This window comes from Talpa europaea, assembly GCF_964194135.1.
Source record: "Talpa europaea genome assembly, chromosome: X".
In the NCBI taxonomy this organism is placed as follows: Eukaryota; Metazoa; Chordata; class Mammalia; order Eulipotyphla; family Talpidae; genus Talpa; species Talpa europaea.
The window spans coordinates 49,201,942-49,216,984 of record NC_140081.1 but is presented as its reverse complement, the minus strand read 5'-3'; the positions used below and the strand labels follow the sequence as shown (position 1 = coordinate 49,216,984).

At 42.4% G+C, this 15,043-nt stretch overlaps 2 pseudogenes across 2 annotated transcripts in view; one reads left to right on the top strand and one right to left on the bottom strand.

Moving 5' to 3' along the window:
* Positions 1–14,524, bottom strand: part of LOC311187800 (heterogeneous nuclear ribonucleoprotein A1-like 2) — a 585,205-nt pseudogene extending 570,681 nt beyond the window's left edge. The window contains exons 1-2 of the transcript in view: positions 13,938–14,524; positions 12,800–13,049 (exon numbers count right to left, since the gene is read on the bottom strand). The product of the transcript in view is annotated as a heterogeneous nuclear ribonucleoprotein A1-like 2 (transcript). The remainder of the gene's footprint in view (positions 1–12,799; positions 13,050–13,937) is intronic.
* On the top strand, positions 13,130–13,763 carry LOC311186941 (peroxiredoxin-2-like; annotated as a pseudogene). The gene is made up of 2 exons: positions 13,130–13,133; positions 13,178–13,763. The product of its transcript is annotated as a peroxiredoxin-2-like (transcript).
* Positions 14,525–15,043: the final 519 nt, after the last annotated feature.

Sequence of the window (15,043 nt, the reverse complement as noted above, 5' to 3'; positions counted from 1 at the left end):
TTTCCATTAATCTTTTCTGACCTCCTATTAGAACCGCCACATACATTAGCAGCATGACTTCTTCCACTAATACTCACAGGAAGTCAATTACATTTGTTCAAAGAATCACCCACCCCAAAATCTTTATATTACAATACTAATTCTATCACATTCTTACTCATAACTTTTAATGCAACAGAACTGATCTTATTCTATATTTTATTCAAAGCTACATTAGTCCCAACCTCAATTATTGTTAGAAAAAAAATCAAACAAAATTATTAAATGCAGGGTCTTACTTATACACTAGCAGGCTTACTTCACCTCTTGTTTTTTTTTGTTGGTTTTTTTTTTTTTGTGGGACCCTCGCCGGCGGCCGGGGGAACGAACTGGCACTGCAGCGGCTGCGGGCAGCCTGGCAGCCCAGCGCTCAACCGCTGTGCCACGAGGGGAGGCCCCTTACTTCACTTCTTGTAGCACAAATCTTTATTCAAAATTTTCTAAGTTCATTAAACTAATAGCTCAATGTTGAACTCAAACACTATCATTTGATCTAATATTCCCTAAAACTAGCCTGCATAACAGCATTCATAGCAAAGATACCTGTCTATCGCCAACACGTTTTACCACCCAAATCACATCTAGAAGCCTCCATTGCTGGATCCATAATGCCTGTGGTCTTATTACTGAAATTAGGTGACTCTGGTATATTGCTCATTTCAACAATACCAAATCCCTTAACATTACACAGTGTATCTTTTCCTAATATTAACAGGCTCCATTTGTTTATATCAGACATAAAATCACTCATTGCATAGTCCTCTATCAGTCACACAGCACTAGTAATTATAGCTATTCTTACCCAAACACCATGAAGCTATATAGAATAATTGTTCATTGTCTTTCATCATCATCATTATTATTATTTTGCTTGGCAAATTCAAACTACAAATTTACAAACTATAACCTAGTCTATGGATTACACACACTGCTTGACTAAGGACAGCATGATGATTAGTAGAAAGTCTCACTAATCTAATAGTCTAGGCTTACATCGAACAGTCAATCCAATTGGAGATAATCAGTAGTAATATTCTCATGGTCTAACAATCACTATTATTCTAAAAAGAAATTAACAGAGTAACCACCTTATATTCCCTCTACATATTAATCATAACGTGAAGCACATCTTTTACATGAGAAAATGTCTTCATAACCTACATCTGCTACTCCTTCTACTTTTATTACTTAACTCCAAAATTATTCTGGGGTCTATATACTACAGGTATAACTTAACAAAAACATTACACTGTGGATCTAACAATAGAAATGTAAACCTTTTTTTTTAAAGTTCTTTTTTTTTTTTTTACATTTTTTAAAAAAGATTTATTTATTTATTTATACAAGCACTGGGTACAGTCAGAAGCGCGGGCGGGTGAGAGAATTCACTAGAGCCAGAGCGGGGAACAGAATAGGCAGACAGATAAAGTACACTGCTGAAGGGAGCAGCAGGCAGGAGGAGAGGTCTGCGCGCCATGTGGGACCCTCGCCCGGTGGCCGGGGATTGAACCGGTGCTGCACAGGCTGCGGGCAGCTGCGCAACCCAGCGCTCAACCACTGCACCACCGGGGAGGCCCAGTAAACTTTGTTTTGATTGATTAAACTTTTTTTTAATTTTCTTACATTGTTGTTCAGAAATGTCAACTTCTTACCTACTGAGAAAGTATGCAAGAACTACTAATTTCATGTACCCATATGTAATAATACAGCTTTTTCAAACTCTTAAAGGATAAAAACTAGGTTATAACCAAATACCAATTCAGATGAGGAAGACTCCACTCAAGACTTGCAGCCAGGAACACAAGGTTCCTCTCCCCTGCAGCCCCATTCACAAGATTTCCTTCCCAGTGAAACTATGGTGGTCATGATGGTCGATTTGTATTTCTGCTTATCTTACAAGAGGAGCAGGGCAGGTTTACAATAAAGGGACAAAAATACTCCTGCCCATTTTAAACAAGGCAAATAAATAAATAAATAAATAAATAAATAAATAAATAAATAAAAGCTCGGCAAGCTGTGTTTCAGAATGCAGGCCCAGAAGAGTGTTCACTGTCGAGGTGACTTCTCATTGCTTGGACGGAAAATAGCCATGGAACATAGAACTAAGATCCCTGACTCATGGTTAGACAGACAACATTCAGAAGTGAGGCATACTCTAGATCCTAATTCTAGTTACACCATGATTTAGCAGAAAGGAACAGACTATCAACAATGGTTCTTCAACCCCATAAGCACTGCCCAGAGCTCCATCCTGATTTGAGAGCCTTGCCTCCAGTCTCCTGCCAGAGGACCTCAAATTAAACCGGGTCTTTTCTCAAAAACTGATGGCATGTTTTTTGGCTTCTGTGCCATGGGGTAGTGGGCCCGAGTTCAGTAACACCAGGAGGAACAGGGCATCAGAGTTTCTCATGCAGTTACCCTACTTGCCTGTTGCCAAGGCAGAATCCGGGGGAAGTATGGTAGAAAGATAGGGGTTCCTTTCTGCCAAATAGCCTCCACTGGCTTAACCCCCACTGGTAACCACAGACTTTAACTGGGCCCTGATCATGCTTGCCCTATGTTGTGAGGAGAAAGAGGTTAACAGAGAGGAACTTTGGCAGCACCTTTCCCTCCACCAAGCACTCTGCTAATCAAAGACAGCTGTCAGAGAGAAACTTGCCATTCTCCCTACCCTCACCTTCAGAGACCAGGCTGAGTTTTTGATTAAGGGAAGAAACAGACTTTAACAAAGATAGCTCCTAATCGCTTCCCAAAGGAAATTCATTTGCAAAATCATGGAGAAAGTAAAGCCTAGAAAAGTCCTGAAAAATGGTGAGGTTGTAGTAAGAGAGAAATGGGAAAAGATTCAAAACACTAACCTCTAGGTCAGCTAATGTGCAGGAGAGAACTAAGGATTAAGGAAACTGGGAAGAATCCTTCAGGGGTCAGAACAAATATCAAATACTGACCTCAGAAATGATTCCTTGAAAGGACCGTTAAGTTGATGGGGTTCAGTTTTAGAGTAGTTTATGCCCCACAGCATTATGGAAAACAATCAGTTCACAGTAAAATGGGAGTTTGACAGCTATGTGTGAGCAGAGAGGACTAACAAAGCCAGTGACATCCGGGGTTGATTTGTGGGTGTATTCAAATTGCATCTTTCTGTGTAGTAACCTGTATCTGATGAGTTATGATGCCGTACCTCTGAATCACACAGTGTTGTAAACCAATGTTACCTCAATTAAAAAAAAAATGCACCTAAGGAGCAACATCAGGGGAGTAACCTATGCGAAAGCACACCAAAATGAGATACCCTTCACACCTACAGGGATGGTGAGAATTGGATGAAGTCAGATAATGACAAGTGTGGATAAATTAGAGGCCTCATTCACTGCTGATATGAGTGTAAAATGGGGCCGCCACTTTGGAAGAGTTCAGGGGTTTCTCAAACAATTAGAACAACAATAACGTGTTGAATATACACCTAGAGAAATGAAACATGTCTATACAGAAACTTGTACATGAACATTTTCCAAAACCATTCTTAATAGTTTAATGGTGGAAACAATCCAAATGTCCATCAATGGATAAACAGATAAACAAAATGTGTTATATTTGTACTATGGAATATTATATTATATTAATATTCACTAAAACAGGGATGAACCTTTGAGCTTTTTTTTTTTTTTGAAGATTTATTGCTCACAAGAACTGGGGTGGGGCCTCCCTGGTGGCACAAGGGGTTTAGCACAGCACTGTGAAGCTATCCGCACCCACTGCAGCATGAGTTTGATCCCCGGCCAGCCAGGGAGCTACCCACATGGCACAGCAGACATCTCCTCAGCAGTGTATTTCAGTCAGTCTGCCCTTTTTGTTCCCCACTCTGTCTCTGGTTAATCCTCTCACCCCCCCCACACACACACACCTCTGGTCTGTACCCCAGTTCTTATATGCATCAATAAATACATCTTAAAAAAAAAAAAGAACTGGGGTATAGGCCAGAGGTGTGGGGTGTGAGAGGATTTATCAGAGACAGAATGGGGAGCACTCAAGGCGGATTCACTAAAACCTACTGCTGAGGGGAGCAGCGGATGAGACAGGAGAGGTCTGCTGCGCCATATGTGGATCAGCTCCCTGGCCAGGGTTGAACTCAGGCCATCAAGGTGATAGCACTGAGCCTTAACTCCCAGGCCACCAGAGAGGCCCTAAGTGTTAAGCTAACTGAAATAAGTCAATCATAAAAGATGATACATGATTCCATTCATATGAAATGTTCAAAACTGCTAAATCAATAGAGACAAAAAATAAATTAGTGGTTGCCTAGGGCTGGGCAAATGGGGTAAAGGGTTTTGGGGCTATGGCTAAAGCATATGCACTTGTTTAGGTGATGAAAATGTTATAAAACTGAGTAGAGTAATAGGTGCACATCTACTAAAAAGTAATGAATTGTACATTTTAAATGAATGAACTGAATGGTATATGAATTACATTTCAATAAATATGTCAAAGAAGAAATTAAGACATTTAGATTTTTAAAAAGCTGAGGGAGTTCATCTCTAATAAGCCTTCCCTACAAGAATTGCCAAAGAGCGTTTTCAGGCTAAGATGGCAGGACAATACACAGTAACTCAAAAGTACATGAAGAAATCTCACATTTAATCCTCCATTAGAAAAATCTTCTCTGGCGCGCAGACCTCTCCCGCGGCGCCCGCTACTCCCATCCCCATCAGTCTGCCTGTTCTGCTCCCCGCTCTGGCTCTGGTGGAGTCTCTCACCCTCCCGCGCTTCTGACTGTATCCAGTGCTTGTATAAATAAATAGATAAATAAATAAATAAATCTTTAAAAAAAAAGAGAGAAAGAAAAATCTTCTCTCTCTTTTTTTTTTCTTTTGCCATTATGTTTTGTTCCATTAAATAGAAGTTATTTTCCCAAAAAAAGTATATGAGAAAATAAAGAACATGGGTAAGGGTAACTACAGGGGTAACTATAAAAACCACTATTATTGGGCCTCCCTGGTGGTACAAGGGATTATGCACCACTAAGAAGCAATCCGCAGCCTCTGGCCAGCCAGGGAGAAACCCACATGGCGCGGCAGACCTCTCCTGTCTTGCCAGCTGCTCCCCTCAGCAGTGTATTTCAGTTAATTTACCTGCTCTGCTCCCCACTCTGTCTCTGACAGATCCTCTCATGCCCCCCCCCCCCAGCATCTCTGGCCTGTACCCCAGAACTTGCATACATACATAAATAAATCTTAAAAAAAAAAAACTATTATTGTATTTTTGGTTTACAATTCCTTATATTTTTCCTTATAATTGCAAAAGAGATGGAAAAATTCACATGAATTGCAAGAAGCTCTGAATAGCCAAAATAATATTGAAAAAGAAAAAAAACAGAGTTGGAGGACTGATACTATCCAATTTTAAAACTTACCACTGTCTACAGTAATCAAAATGGTGTGGTACTTACCACTGTCTACAGTAATCAAAATGGTGTGGTACTGGCATAAAGATAGGGACAAATGGAATAGATTGAAAGACCAGAAATAAACCCATACACCTAAGGGCAAGGAATTTAGATAAGGGTGCCAAGATCATTCAATGGGGAATGAATGAATACTCTCTTCAATAAATGGTGCTTGGAAAACTGGCTATGTACATGTAAAAAAATGAAGAAGTTGTGGGCCTCCCCTGGTGGCGCAGCGGTTGAGTGCTGGGCTGCGAGGCTACCCGCAGCCTCTGCAGCGCCAGTTCATTACCCGGCCGCCAGCGAGGGTCCCACAAAAAAAAAAAAAAAAAAAAAATGAAATTGGACTTCACATCATATACATAAAATAACTGAAAATGGATCGATTACATGAACATAAGGGTTAAAACCATAAAAAGCTTAGAAAAATACATAAGGGTAAATCTTCATGAACTTGGATTTGGCAAAGAATTCTCAGATTTCACACAAAAGGAAAAATTGGACTTCAAATTTAAAAAATATGTACACCAAAGGACATTATCAAGAAATTATTTTTAAAAAACCCTACAGAAAGGGGGGCAAGGGATTGCAAATCACATATATAACAGTCAACTATCCAGAATGTATAAAGAATTCTTACAACTTAACAACAAAACACCCAAATTAAAAAATGGGCAAAAGACTTAAAGAGACACTTCTACAAAAAAATATATAAATGGCTGACAAACACTGGAAATGTACTCCAAATCGTAAGTCATTAGGGAAGTGCAAATCAAAACCAAACAAAAGACCACTTCAAACACACTAAAATGGTTGCAGTTTTTTTAAAAAACCAAAAACAGTAAAAAAGAAGTGTTTGTTAGGAAATTCTGTTTAACTTATGGTGAAATCACCAATTTCTCACAGATAAATGGCTGTATCATGCAATAATGTATGAGAGTTCCAATTTCTCCAGGTCCTTTGCCAACACTTATTTTCTGGTTTGTTTGTTTGTTGTCAATTAGATTCTGCCCTCAATTTAGAAATTACTGATTCCAGGGCCTCCCCAGTGGCGCAGCGGTTGAGCACTGGGTTGCGAAGCTGCCCACAGCCTCTGCAGTGCCAGTTCGATCCCTGGCTGCTCCCCGGCCACCGGAGGAGGGTCCCACATGGCGCGCAGACCTCTCCTGCCATGCCCGCTACTCCCCTCAGCAGTGTACTTCGGTCCTTCTGCCTGCTCTGCTCCCCGCTCTGGCTCTGGTGAATTCTCTCACCCTCCCGACTGTACCCAGTGCTTATATAAATAAATAAATAAATCTTTTAAGAAATAAAAATAAAAAAATAAAGTATTTGACAATTTGAAAAAAAAAAAAAGAAATTACTGATTCCAGATGAATAAAAACTCATCTTTTTTATTGATTTTTTAAAAAAATTTCTTTAAATTTGTAAACAACAAAAAACCCATGTTAGAAGTTCATATGTCAAAAAGTTCAGAAATGCAAGGAAAAAATAATCATTGTTAAAAATAATAGTTACCAGGTCTCCCCGGTGGCACAGCGGTTAAGCGCTGGGTTGTGAGGCCGCCCACAGCCTCTGCAACACCGGTTCAATCCCCAGCCTGCAATCCCCAGCCGCAGGCGAGGGTCCCACATGGCCCTCAGACCTCCCCTGCCGCGCCCACTGCTCCCCTCAGCAGTGTGTACATCTTCATCAGTCTGCCTGTTCTGCTCCCCACTCTGGCTCTGGTGAATTCTCTCACCCTCTCGCACTTCTGACTGTACCCAGTGCTTGTATAAATAAATAAATAAATAAATCTTTAAAAAAATAAATAATAGCTACCTCTGCGGATGAGGGAAGAGAGAGATGCAATCAGAGATGGACACAGAGAAGTTCAACTGTAATAGTAATGGAGTATTTTTCTGTTAATTTTTATTTATTTTAATTTCTTCTTTAATATTTTTTTTAATTTTTTATTTTTAAAAAAAACATTTTCTTGGGCCTCCCTGGTGGCGCAAGGGGTTAAGCACGGCACTATGAAGCAATCTGCAGCCTCTGAAGCATGAGCTCCATCCCTGGCTGACCAGGGAGCAACCCACATGGCGCAGCAGACCTCTCCTGTCTTGCCCGCTGCTCCCCTCAGCAGTGTGTTTCAGTCCGTCTGCCTGTTCTGTTCCCCACTCTGTCTCTGGTGAGTCCTCTCACCCCCCACACCTCTGGCCTGTACCCCAGCTCTTGTATGCATAAATAAATCTTTAAAAAAAATTTTTTTTTCTTCCCCCAACCCCCTCAGGTTGAGTTCCCATAGAATTTCCTTCCATTCCCCAAGGCACACCTCCACCATCACCACAGTCTCCTGTTCTCCTGCCTCCCTCCCCCTGATCCCTCTCCCTCCTCCTCCCCTGCAATATGTCTGATTTGTAATTCTGTTTTTCCTTTGTTGTGTTTTGTACTTTTTTTTTTTTTTACACTGATGTCTTATTTGGTTCCCCTATCATTCCTGTTACAAGTGAAACCATCCAGTATTTTTCTTTTTCCTTCTGGTCTGTTAATTTTTTAAAAAATTTCTTGGCTGGTGAGAAGTTTTCTTGTATTATTCTTTATATGTGTTTCTGTAAATATCTGCGTGTGTGTCCTAATATTCATAACATACCAAAAGCCTCAAAAAGAAGTTAATCTAACATTCTTTCACAACCCCTCCCCCACAACCATCACCACTAAAAACATAGGCCCATACCAGGGTATTCTGCAACTTATTTTTCTCACATAACAATCCATTATAGCATTCTCTAGATCAAGAGAGTAAGGAGGTAAACTGTTACCACCGCTACAAAATATTTCATAATAAGAATGTTCCATAATTTATTCAAATATTCTCCTTTTTATGGAAATACAGGTTGTTTCCAGTTGTCACAAAAACAGAGCTGCAAAACATTGTTGTTCATGCATCTTTATATACTGGTACTTCTGTTTTTGCAAAATGGTTTTTTTTTTTAAGATTTATTTATTTATGCATACAAGAACTGGGGTACAGGCCAGAGGTGTGGGGGTGAAAGGATTAACCAGAGACAGTGGGGAACAGAATGGGTGGAATGACCTAATATACACTACTGAGGGGAGCAGTGGGCAAGACAGGAGAGGTCTGCCGCGCCATGTGGGTTGCTCCCTGGCCGACTGGGGCTCGAAGTCCTGCTGCAGTGGCTGCGGACAGCCTCATAGGTTGTGTCTTGACCCCCTGCGCCACCAGGGAGGCCCCACAAAATGGGTTTTTAAAAGTCAGACTAGGTTCGAGTATTGAGTGAAGTGATATCTTTGTTTTTTTTAATTTCCCTAAATATTGCCAGATTACTTTTTGAAAGGGTTGCAGGAATTCATTCTCCAGCAACCTATGAGTGAGACCTGGGCACCTCTTAACTGAAATTTCTTTTAACCACATGAGGATTTAACAACAAATTAGAGGTCAATTTTTACTGTCCTCCCCAAATAGTAAATATTAACATAAATTTATTTCCACCAGGAGGTTTTAAATATTTTTCTTACTCATGGAGCAGTGCAGCTAACAATCCACAAAATAACAGAGCAATTCCTCCGAGAGATGACCTGAATACTTACGTACACCCATACACACACCCTACTGAGATGCTTCCAGAACATATATTAAATAGTATATGCCTGAAAATCCTCATTTGTTTATACATAAAGGGCATAGAAAAAAAATTAATCTAGCCCATAACGAATATGCCACACACTGGTTAGTTTATCAGAACTACTTAGGTTGCACACGCAAGGCAAGTAAATAAGAACGGGTAGGCCCAGGAGGTTAGGCTGTTCCTGAAAGCCCGCAGGGGAGATGGAATCTTCCATTTTGGTGCAGCGTGGTGTCAATAAAAACCCATTTAGTCAAGGAAAAACCATAGAACGACCCAGAATCCCTTCTAGGCAACCACCTTGCCTTATCAGTGGTGGTAAGGTGATGAAGGAGGAAGAAATGATTCTCCGATATTTTGAAGAGAGGCGAGACAAAAAAACGAAACCAAGCCGGCTCCTCCCCCCACTCAGGCAGGCCACGCGATTCCGAAGTGTGTCGCCTCCCGAACAGCCACATCTCGAGCTGCTGTGAGGCCCAGCACTCACCACAACACAAAAAAGGGGCGAGCTTTCTGGAATTTCCTTAGCAGATTCGTCCCTTGGACGCCTTTCCACACGCTACGCCCGCAGAATTTGTCCCAGTACAGGCGCCGCCATCTTAGGTCCTAGAAGAATCCGGGGGTACAGAGTGATGAAAGCCTGGGGGTGGGGGAGCCACAGGCAAATAGGCCCAGAGCCCAACCACCGCGCGCTACCCAAATGGCTCCGCCGGCATTGCGACCAGCCGCCCTGGGCCCCTCCCCCACTTTTCCTGACCGGTTGCTCTTCCTCAGGGTTTAGAGTCACTGGAATTCCCTCCTTCTTCCTCCTTTTCTTTCCCTTCATATCTTTTTTCCTTTTTAACCACAAATTTATTTTACTTTTGCCCCGACTCCTCCTTTTCACATTTCTTTTTCTTTTTTTCTTTTTTTTTTACATTTCTCAAAGTGAGGGAAAGTTTATTGCGCCCCGGGCGGACCTCACAGACCCAAGGCGGGGGTCAGTGCAGTCGCGCCCTTTTCACATTTCTAAGTCGCTCTCATTATTCTCAGCTTTCATTAACTTCACAAATACATAGCATTTTACAGTAGACAAATCTTTGGTTTTTTACTAAATTATCATTTTATAAGGAAAACTAAGGAGTGACTTTTCCGATTTCATAGATGAGGAAACTAAGGCCCAGAGAAATGAGCCAATTTCCCAAAAGCTGCAACATCTAGTAAGTTTTAGAGTGGACCAGAACCGAGTACTTTTCACTCCAGTGAGCTCCCTGCTCCAATAGATTACCATCTGCCTCAACCAACTAGTGATAATTGGAAAGATAGGAAAACTGAAACCAGAGATGGGAAGGGTTTGGGCCTAAATTCATAGAGTGAGTCAGTGACAAAACTGAATTCAAAACAAGCTACTTCCTTATTTAATTCTCAAACACAAAGCTGTTTCACAAAGGGATTTGGGATGCAATTCTCCGGCTTAAAAAAATCATTTCTCTTCTTATACTCATCTCAAATCCTGACCCCTGTAAGAAACCTCTACTTTTATCAAAACCTTTTGCTTTTTCAGCCCCTTTCCATGAGGGCAAGGACACTAGCTGGATGCCACCCCCCAAATCCTAAAAAATTTTTTTGAAAACTTAGAAGGCTGAAACTTGTTAAGTGTTATATGTGAATGGTGTAGAAGACTAGTGGGGGAAGTTCTGTCCTGCACAGATAGGGAAAACACGATTTTTAAAATTATTATTAATGGGCCTCCCCGGTGGCACAGCGGTTGAGCGCTGGGTTGCGAAGCTGCCCGCAGCCTCTGCAGCACCGGTTCGATCCCCGGCTGCTCCCCGGCCACGGAAAGAGGGTCCCACGTGGCGCGCAGATCTCTCCTGCCGCCCGCTGCTCCCCTCAGCAGTGTACTTCTGTCCTTCTGCCTGCTCTGCTCCCCTCTCTGACTCTGGTGAATTCTCTCACCCTCCCGCGCTTCTGACTGTACCCAGTGCTTATATAAATAATAAATAAATCTTTAAAAAAATAAAATAATAAAATAATAAAATTATTATTAATGTAGGGACCTCCCTGGTGGCACAAGGGGTTAAACACCGCACTATGAGGCGATCCGCAGCCTCTGCAGCAGAAGTTTGAGCCCTGGCAAGGGAGCAACCCACCTGGCCTGGCAGACCTCTCTCTCCTGTCTCACCTGCTGGTACCCTCAGCAGTGTATTTCAGTCAGTCTGCCTGTTCTGTTCCCCACTCTGTCTCTGGTGAATCTTCTCTCCCTCCCTCACCCCCCGCATCTCTGGCCTGTACCCCAGATCTTGTATGCATAAATAAATAAATTTTTTTAAATTGTTATTGATGTAACATTCCCTAAACTGAATTCAATGAGTTCTTCTTTTGGTGGATATCTGGGCCAAATAAAACACCCTACCAAGATGGATAACACACAAGACAAGTATCTATTTTCTTGTGACAAGAAAAGGAGACAACTAACCCAGGTTTCCAAAGAAACTATCAATATTTCACAGAAAGCAGTTAGTAAAGTTACACAGTATTGTTCAGTGTGCAAGGGGGTCTTCAGGAATGTCTTTGTTGCTGCTGCTTGCATTTTCTGATCTTTACCTTCAACCAGGGAGGCCTATGAAAAACATACCTCCAGGAGAAAATGAAAGTTTGTCATATACTCTATTCTTATTTCATCTAGGTTTTTTTAAAAGACACATTTGTATAGCTTCATGTTCAGACTATTACATTTTGCAATCAATAGCTTAGGTACCAAAAAAAAATCTATACTAAAACCCTTTGTGGGCCTCCCTGGTGGCACAAGGGGTTAAGCGTCAGCACTATGAAGCTATCCTCAGCTACTGAAGCACAAGTTCGATCCCCGGCAGGGGAGCTACCCACATGGTTTAGTAGACCTCTCTTGTCTCCCCCACTGCTCCCTTCAGCAGTGTATTTCAGTCAGTCTGCCTGTTCTGTTCCCTACTCTGGTGAATCCTTTCACCCTCCACACCTCTGGCCTATACCCCAGTTCTTGTATGCATAAATAAATCTTTAAAAAATAAAATAAAATGTGTCTTCTTTGTAGCAGCTAGGCCTTGCCACCTCTGTGCTTGGCTGAGTTCACAAAGCTATTGTAACCTGTAGCTCCACTGTCATTTTTCTGGCTGTCCACTCCTGCTAAACTTTATTTTTATTTCCTTAATTAAAACCTTCTGCCACTGCTGCTGCTGGGGAACCACCATAGCCACTTTGCTTTCCTGGTTTGGCAAAGTACTGGCCTTCCCCACAGGGGCCAGAGCTTTTGCCTCCAAAGTTTCCTACTTTCAAGGTTCAAAATTTGAACATTGAGATGGCTTCCCTGGTGGCGCAAGGGGTTAAGTCTCAGCACTATGAAGGTATCAGCAACCACTGTAATAGGAGTTTGATCCTGGGCCAGCCAGGGAGGCCAGGGAGGCCACATGGCACAGCAGACCTCTCCTGTCTCAGCAGACCTCTCCTGTCTCACCCGTTGCTCCCCTCAGCAGTGTATTTCAGTCAGTCTGCCTATTCTGTTTCCTACTCTGACTCTGGTGTATCCTCTCTTTTTCTCTCTCTCTCTCTCTTTCTCTCTCTCTCTCTCTCTCACACACACACTCACACACACACACACACACACCACCTCTGTCCTGTATCCAAGTTCTTGTATGCATAAATAAATAAAATAAATCTTAAAAAGAAAAAACAAAATTTGAAGATTGATTGTTGTAATTGCCAAAATCACGGTAGCTTCCACCACCTCCAAAATTGCTTCCATCATTGCCAAATCAAATCCATTATAGCCATCCTCACTGCTACCATATCTTCCTTATTCCTCCACCACCCCCACCACGATGGCTGCCACCAAAACCACTTCAACCACTGAAGTTTCCTCCACCACTCAGGTTGTCATTCCCACCAAAACCACCTCCACAACCAGCACCAGTTTCCAGAACGAGGTGCTGAGAATGTGAGTCAGTGCTTGGGTGGGTCCCTGCCTCCTGCCCTTGCCCCCTACAGCTTTCTGTTGTGGCCTTGGGCAATGTGCACATCTGAAAGCCTAAAGGACTTCCAGGCTTCGCTGAGGTAGATGGCGCCTTCAAAGAATCGACGCTTTCTGACCACTGAGGAAAACCTGTGGTGCTCTTTTCCTACACACTGTACTTCACCTTTTTGTGCCCCACAGAGATCATCAGTTTCTGAGAACATGCAGAGCCTCCACAAACTAGGCTGCGAAGTTCTGGAGGTGTCGGTAGATGTAGACTCTCAGTTCACTCATGTGCCTTGAATCAACACCCCTGGAAGAAGGGAGGTCTAGGCCCCCTGCACATCTCCCTGATGGCTGACACAACCACAAGTCTATGCCAAGATTAAGGTATGCTGAAAGAAGATGAGGGCATCATCTACAGGGGCCTCTTTATCATCGATGGCTCCCGTGACCTTCAGTAGATCACTATCAATGATTTGCCTGTTGGGCATTCTGTGGATGAGGCCTTGCAAACTGGTCCAGGCCTTCCAGTACACTGATGAGCATGGGGATGTCTGTCCTGCTGGCTAAAAGCCAGTCAGTGATACAATCAAGCCCAAGGTGGATGACAGCAAAGAACTTCCCCAAACACAACTATAGTAGATACATGGCTTTGGCTCTTGGCCCCTGCCTGAGTACCCTGTGCTGACCCAGAAAAGGCCAGACTTGCCCCTTCAATCCCCATAGTCTGTTACCCTGAGGGGTAGGCCAAGGTCTTCCCATGCTCCCAAATGGGAGTATGAGAGCCCTCCACACAGCAGGCACAGGCCTAGAGGTAACTAATAAAGTATTAGAGATGGTGAAAAAAAAAAGTTTCCTGGACAACTCCGACCTCTTCAGCTGGATGTAGCCCTGGCCATTTCTAGCTTAGTTAGGGCTTTCCTTGCTTCACAGTTGTGGCCATTCACAGTGTGGCATTTCTGAATGATAATCTTGTCTACAGAATCTTGGTCATCAGAGGTTATGAAAGCAAAGCCCCTCTTCTTGCCACTGCCCCCATCAGTCATGATTTCAATCACCTCAATTTTCCCATTCTGCTCAAAATAATCTCTAAGGTGATGTTATTCAGTGTCTTCTTTAATGCCACCAACAAAAATCTTTTTCACAGTTAAGCAGGTACTGGATCTTTGAGAATCTTCTCTTGACACAACCCTGTGTTCCACACTCTTCCATCCACCTCGTGTGGCCTTGCATTCATAGCTACATCCACCTCCTCCTCCGATGCCTAAGCAGCAAGCCCAAAGCCTTTGGATTGCTTGGTGTTTGGATCTCTCATCACCACACAGTCTATGAGCATTCCTCATTGCTCAGAATGGCTTCTCATCTCCCATCAGTGGTTTCAAAGCTTAAACTTCCAACAAAGAACATCCACGGCTGTTGGGGCTCTTTGGGAGACTCTGGCTTAGCCATGATGGTGGTAGAAGGGGAGACTTTTAAGATGCTTAATTATAAGCATCCTCAGGCAGAAAGAAAAGGCTCTCATTTAGGTTTCATTTTATAGTCCAGAGGTTTGAGAACAAGGTGATCTATGCCGGGTGACCTGAGCCAGCAGGAAAAATTTCTTCACTCTTACTCTCAATGTGCTCATAGTTGGTTAAAAACAGTATATAGATTTTAGGAATTCAGCATTATAAATCAACATCTGTATATACTACATTATGTTCGGCACTAAAAGTCTAGTTTCTATCCTTCCATAAAATGACCCCTTTTAGAGAAGTCTTATCCCTTCGCAAAAGTGTATTTCTCTTATAAGTTCTATTTTATTTATTTATTTATTTTAAATTTTTTTATAGAGGCATGTTTTATTTATTTATTTATTTGTTTGTTTTGTTTTTGTTTATACAAGCACTGGGTACAGTCAGAAGCGCGGGAGGGTGAGAGAATTCACCAGAGCCAGAGCAGGGAGCAGAGCAGGCAGAAGGACCAAGG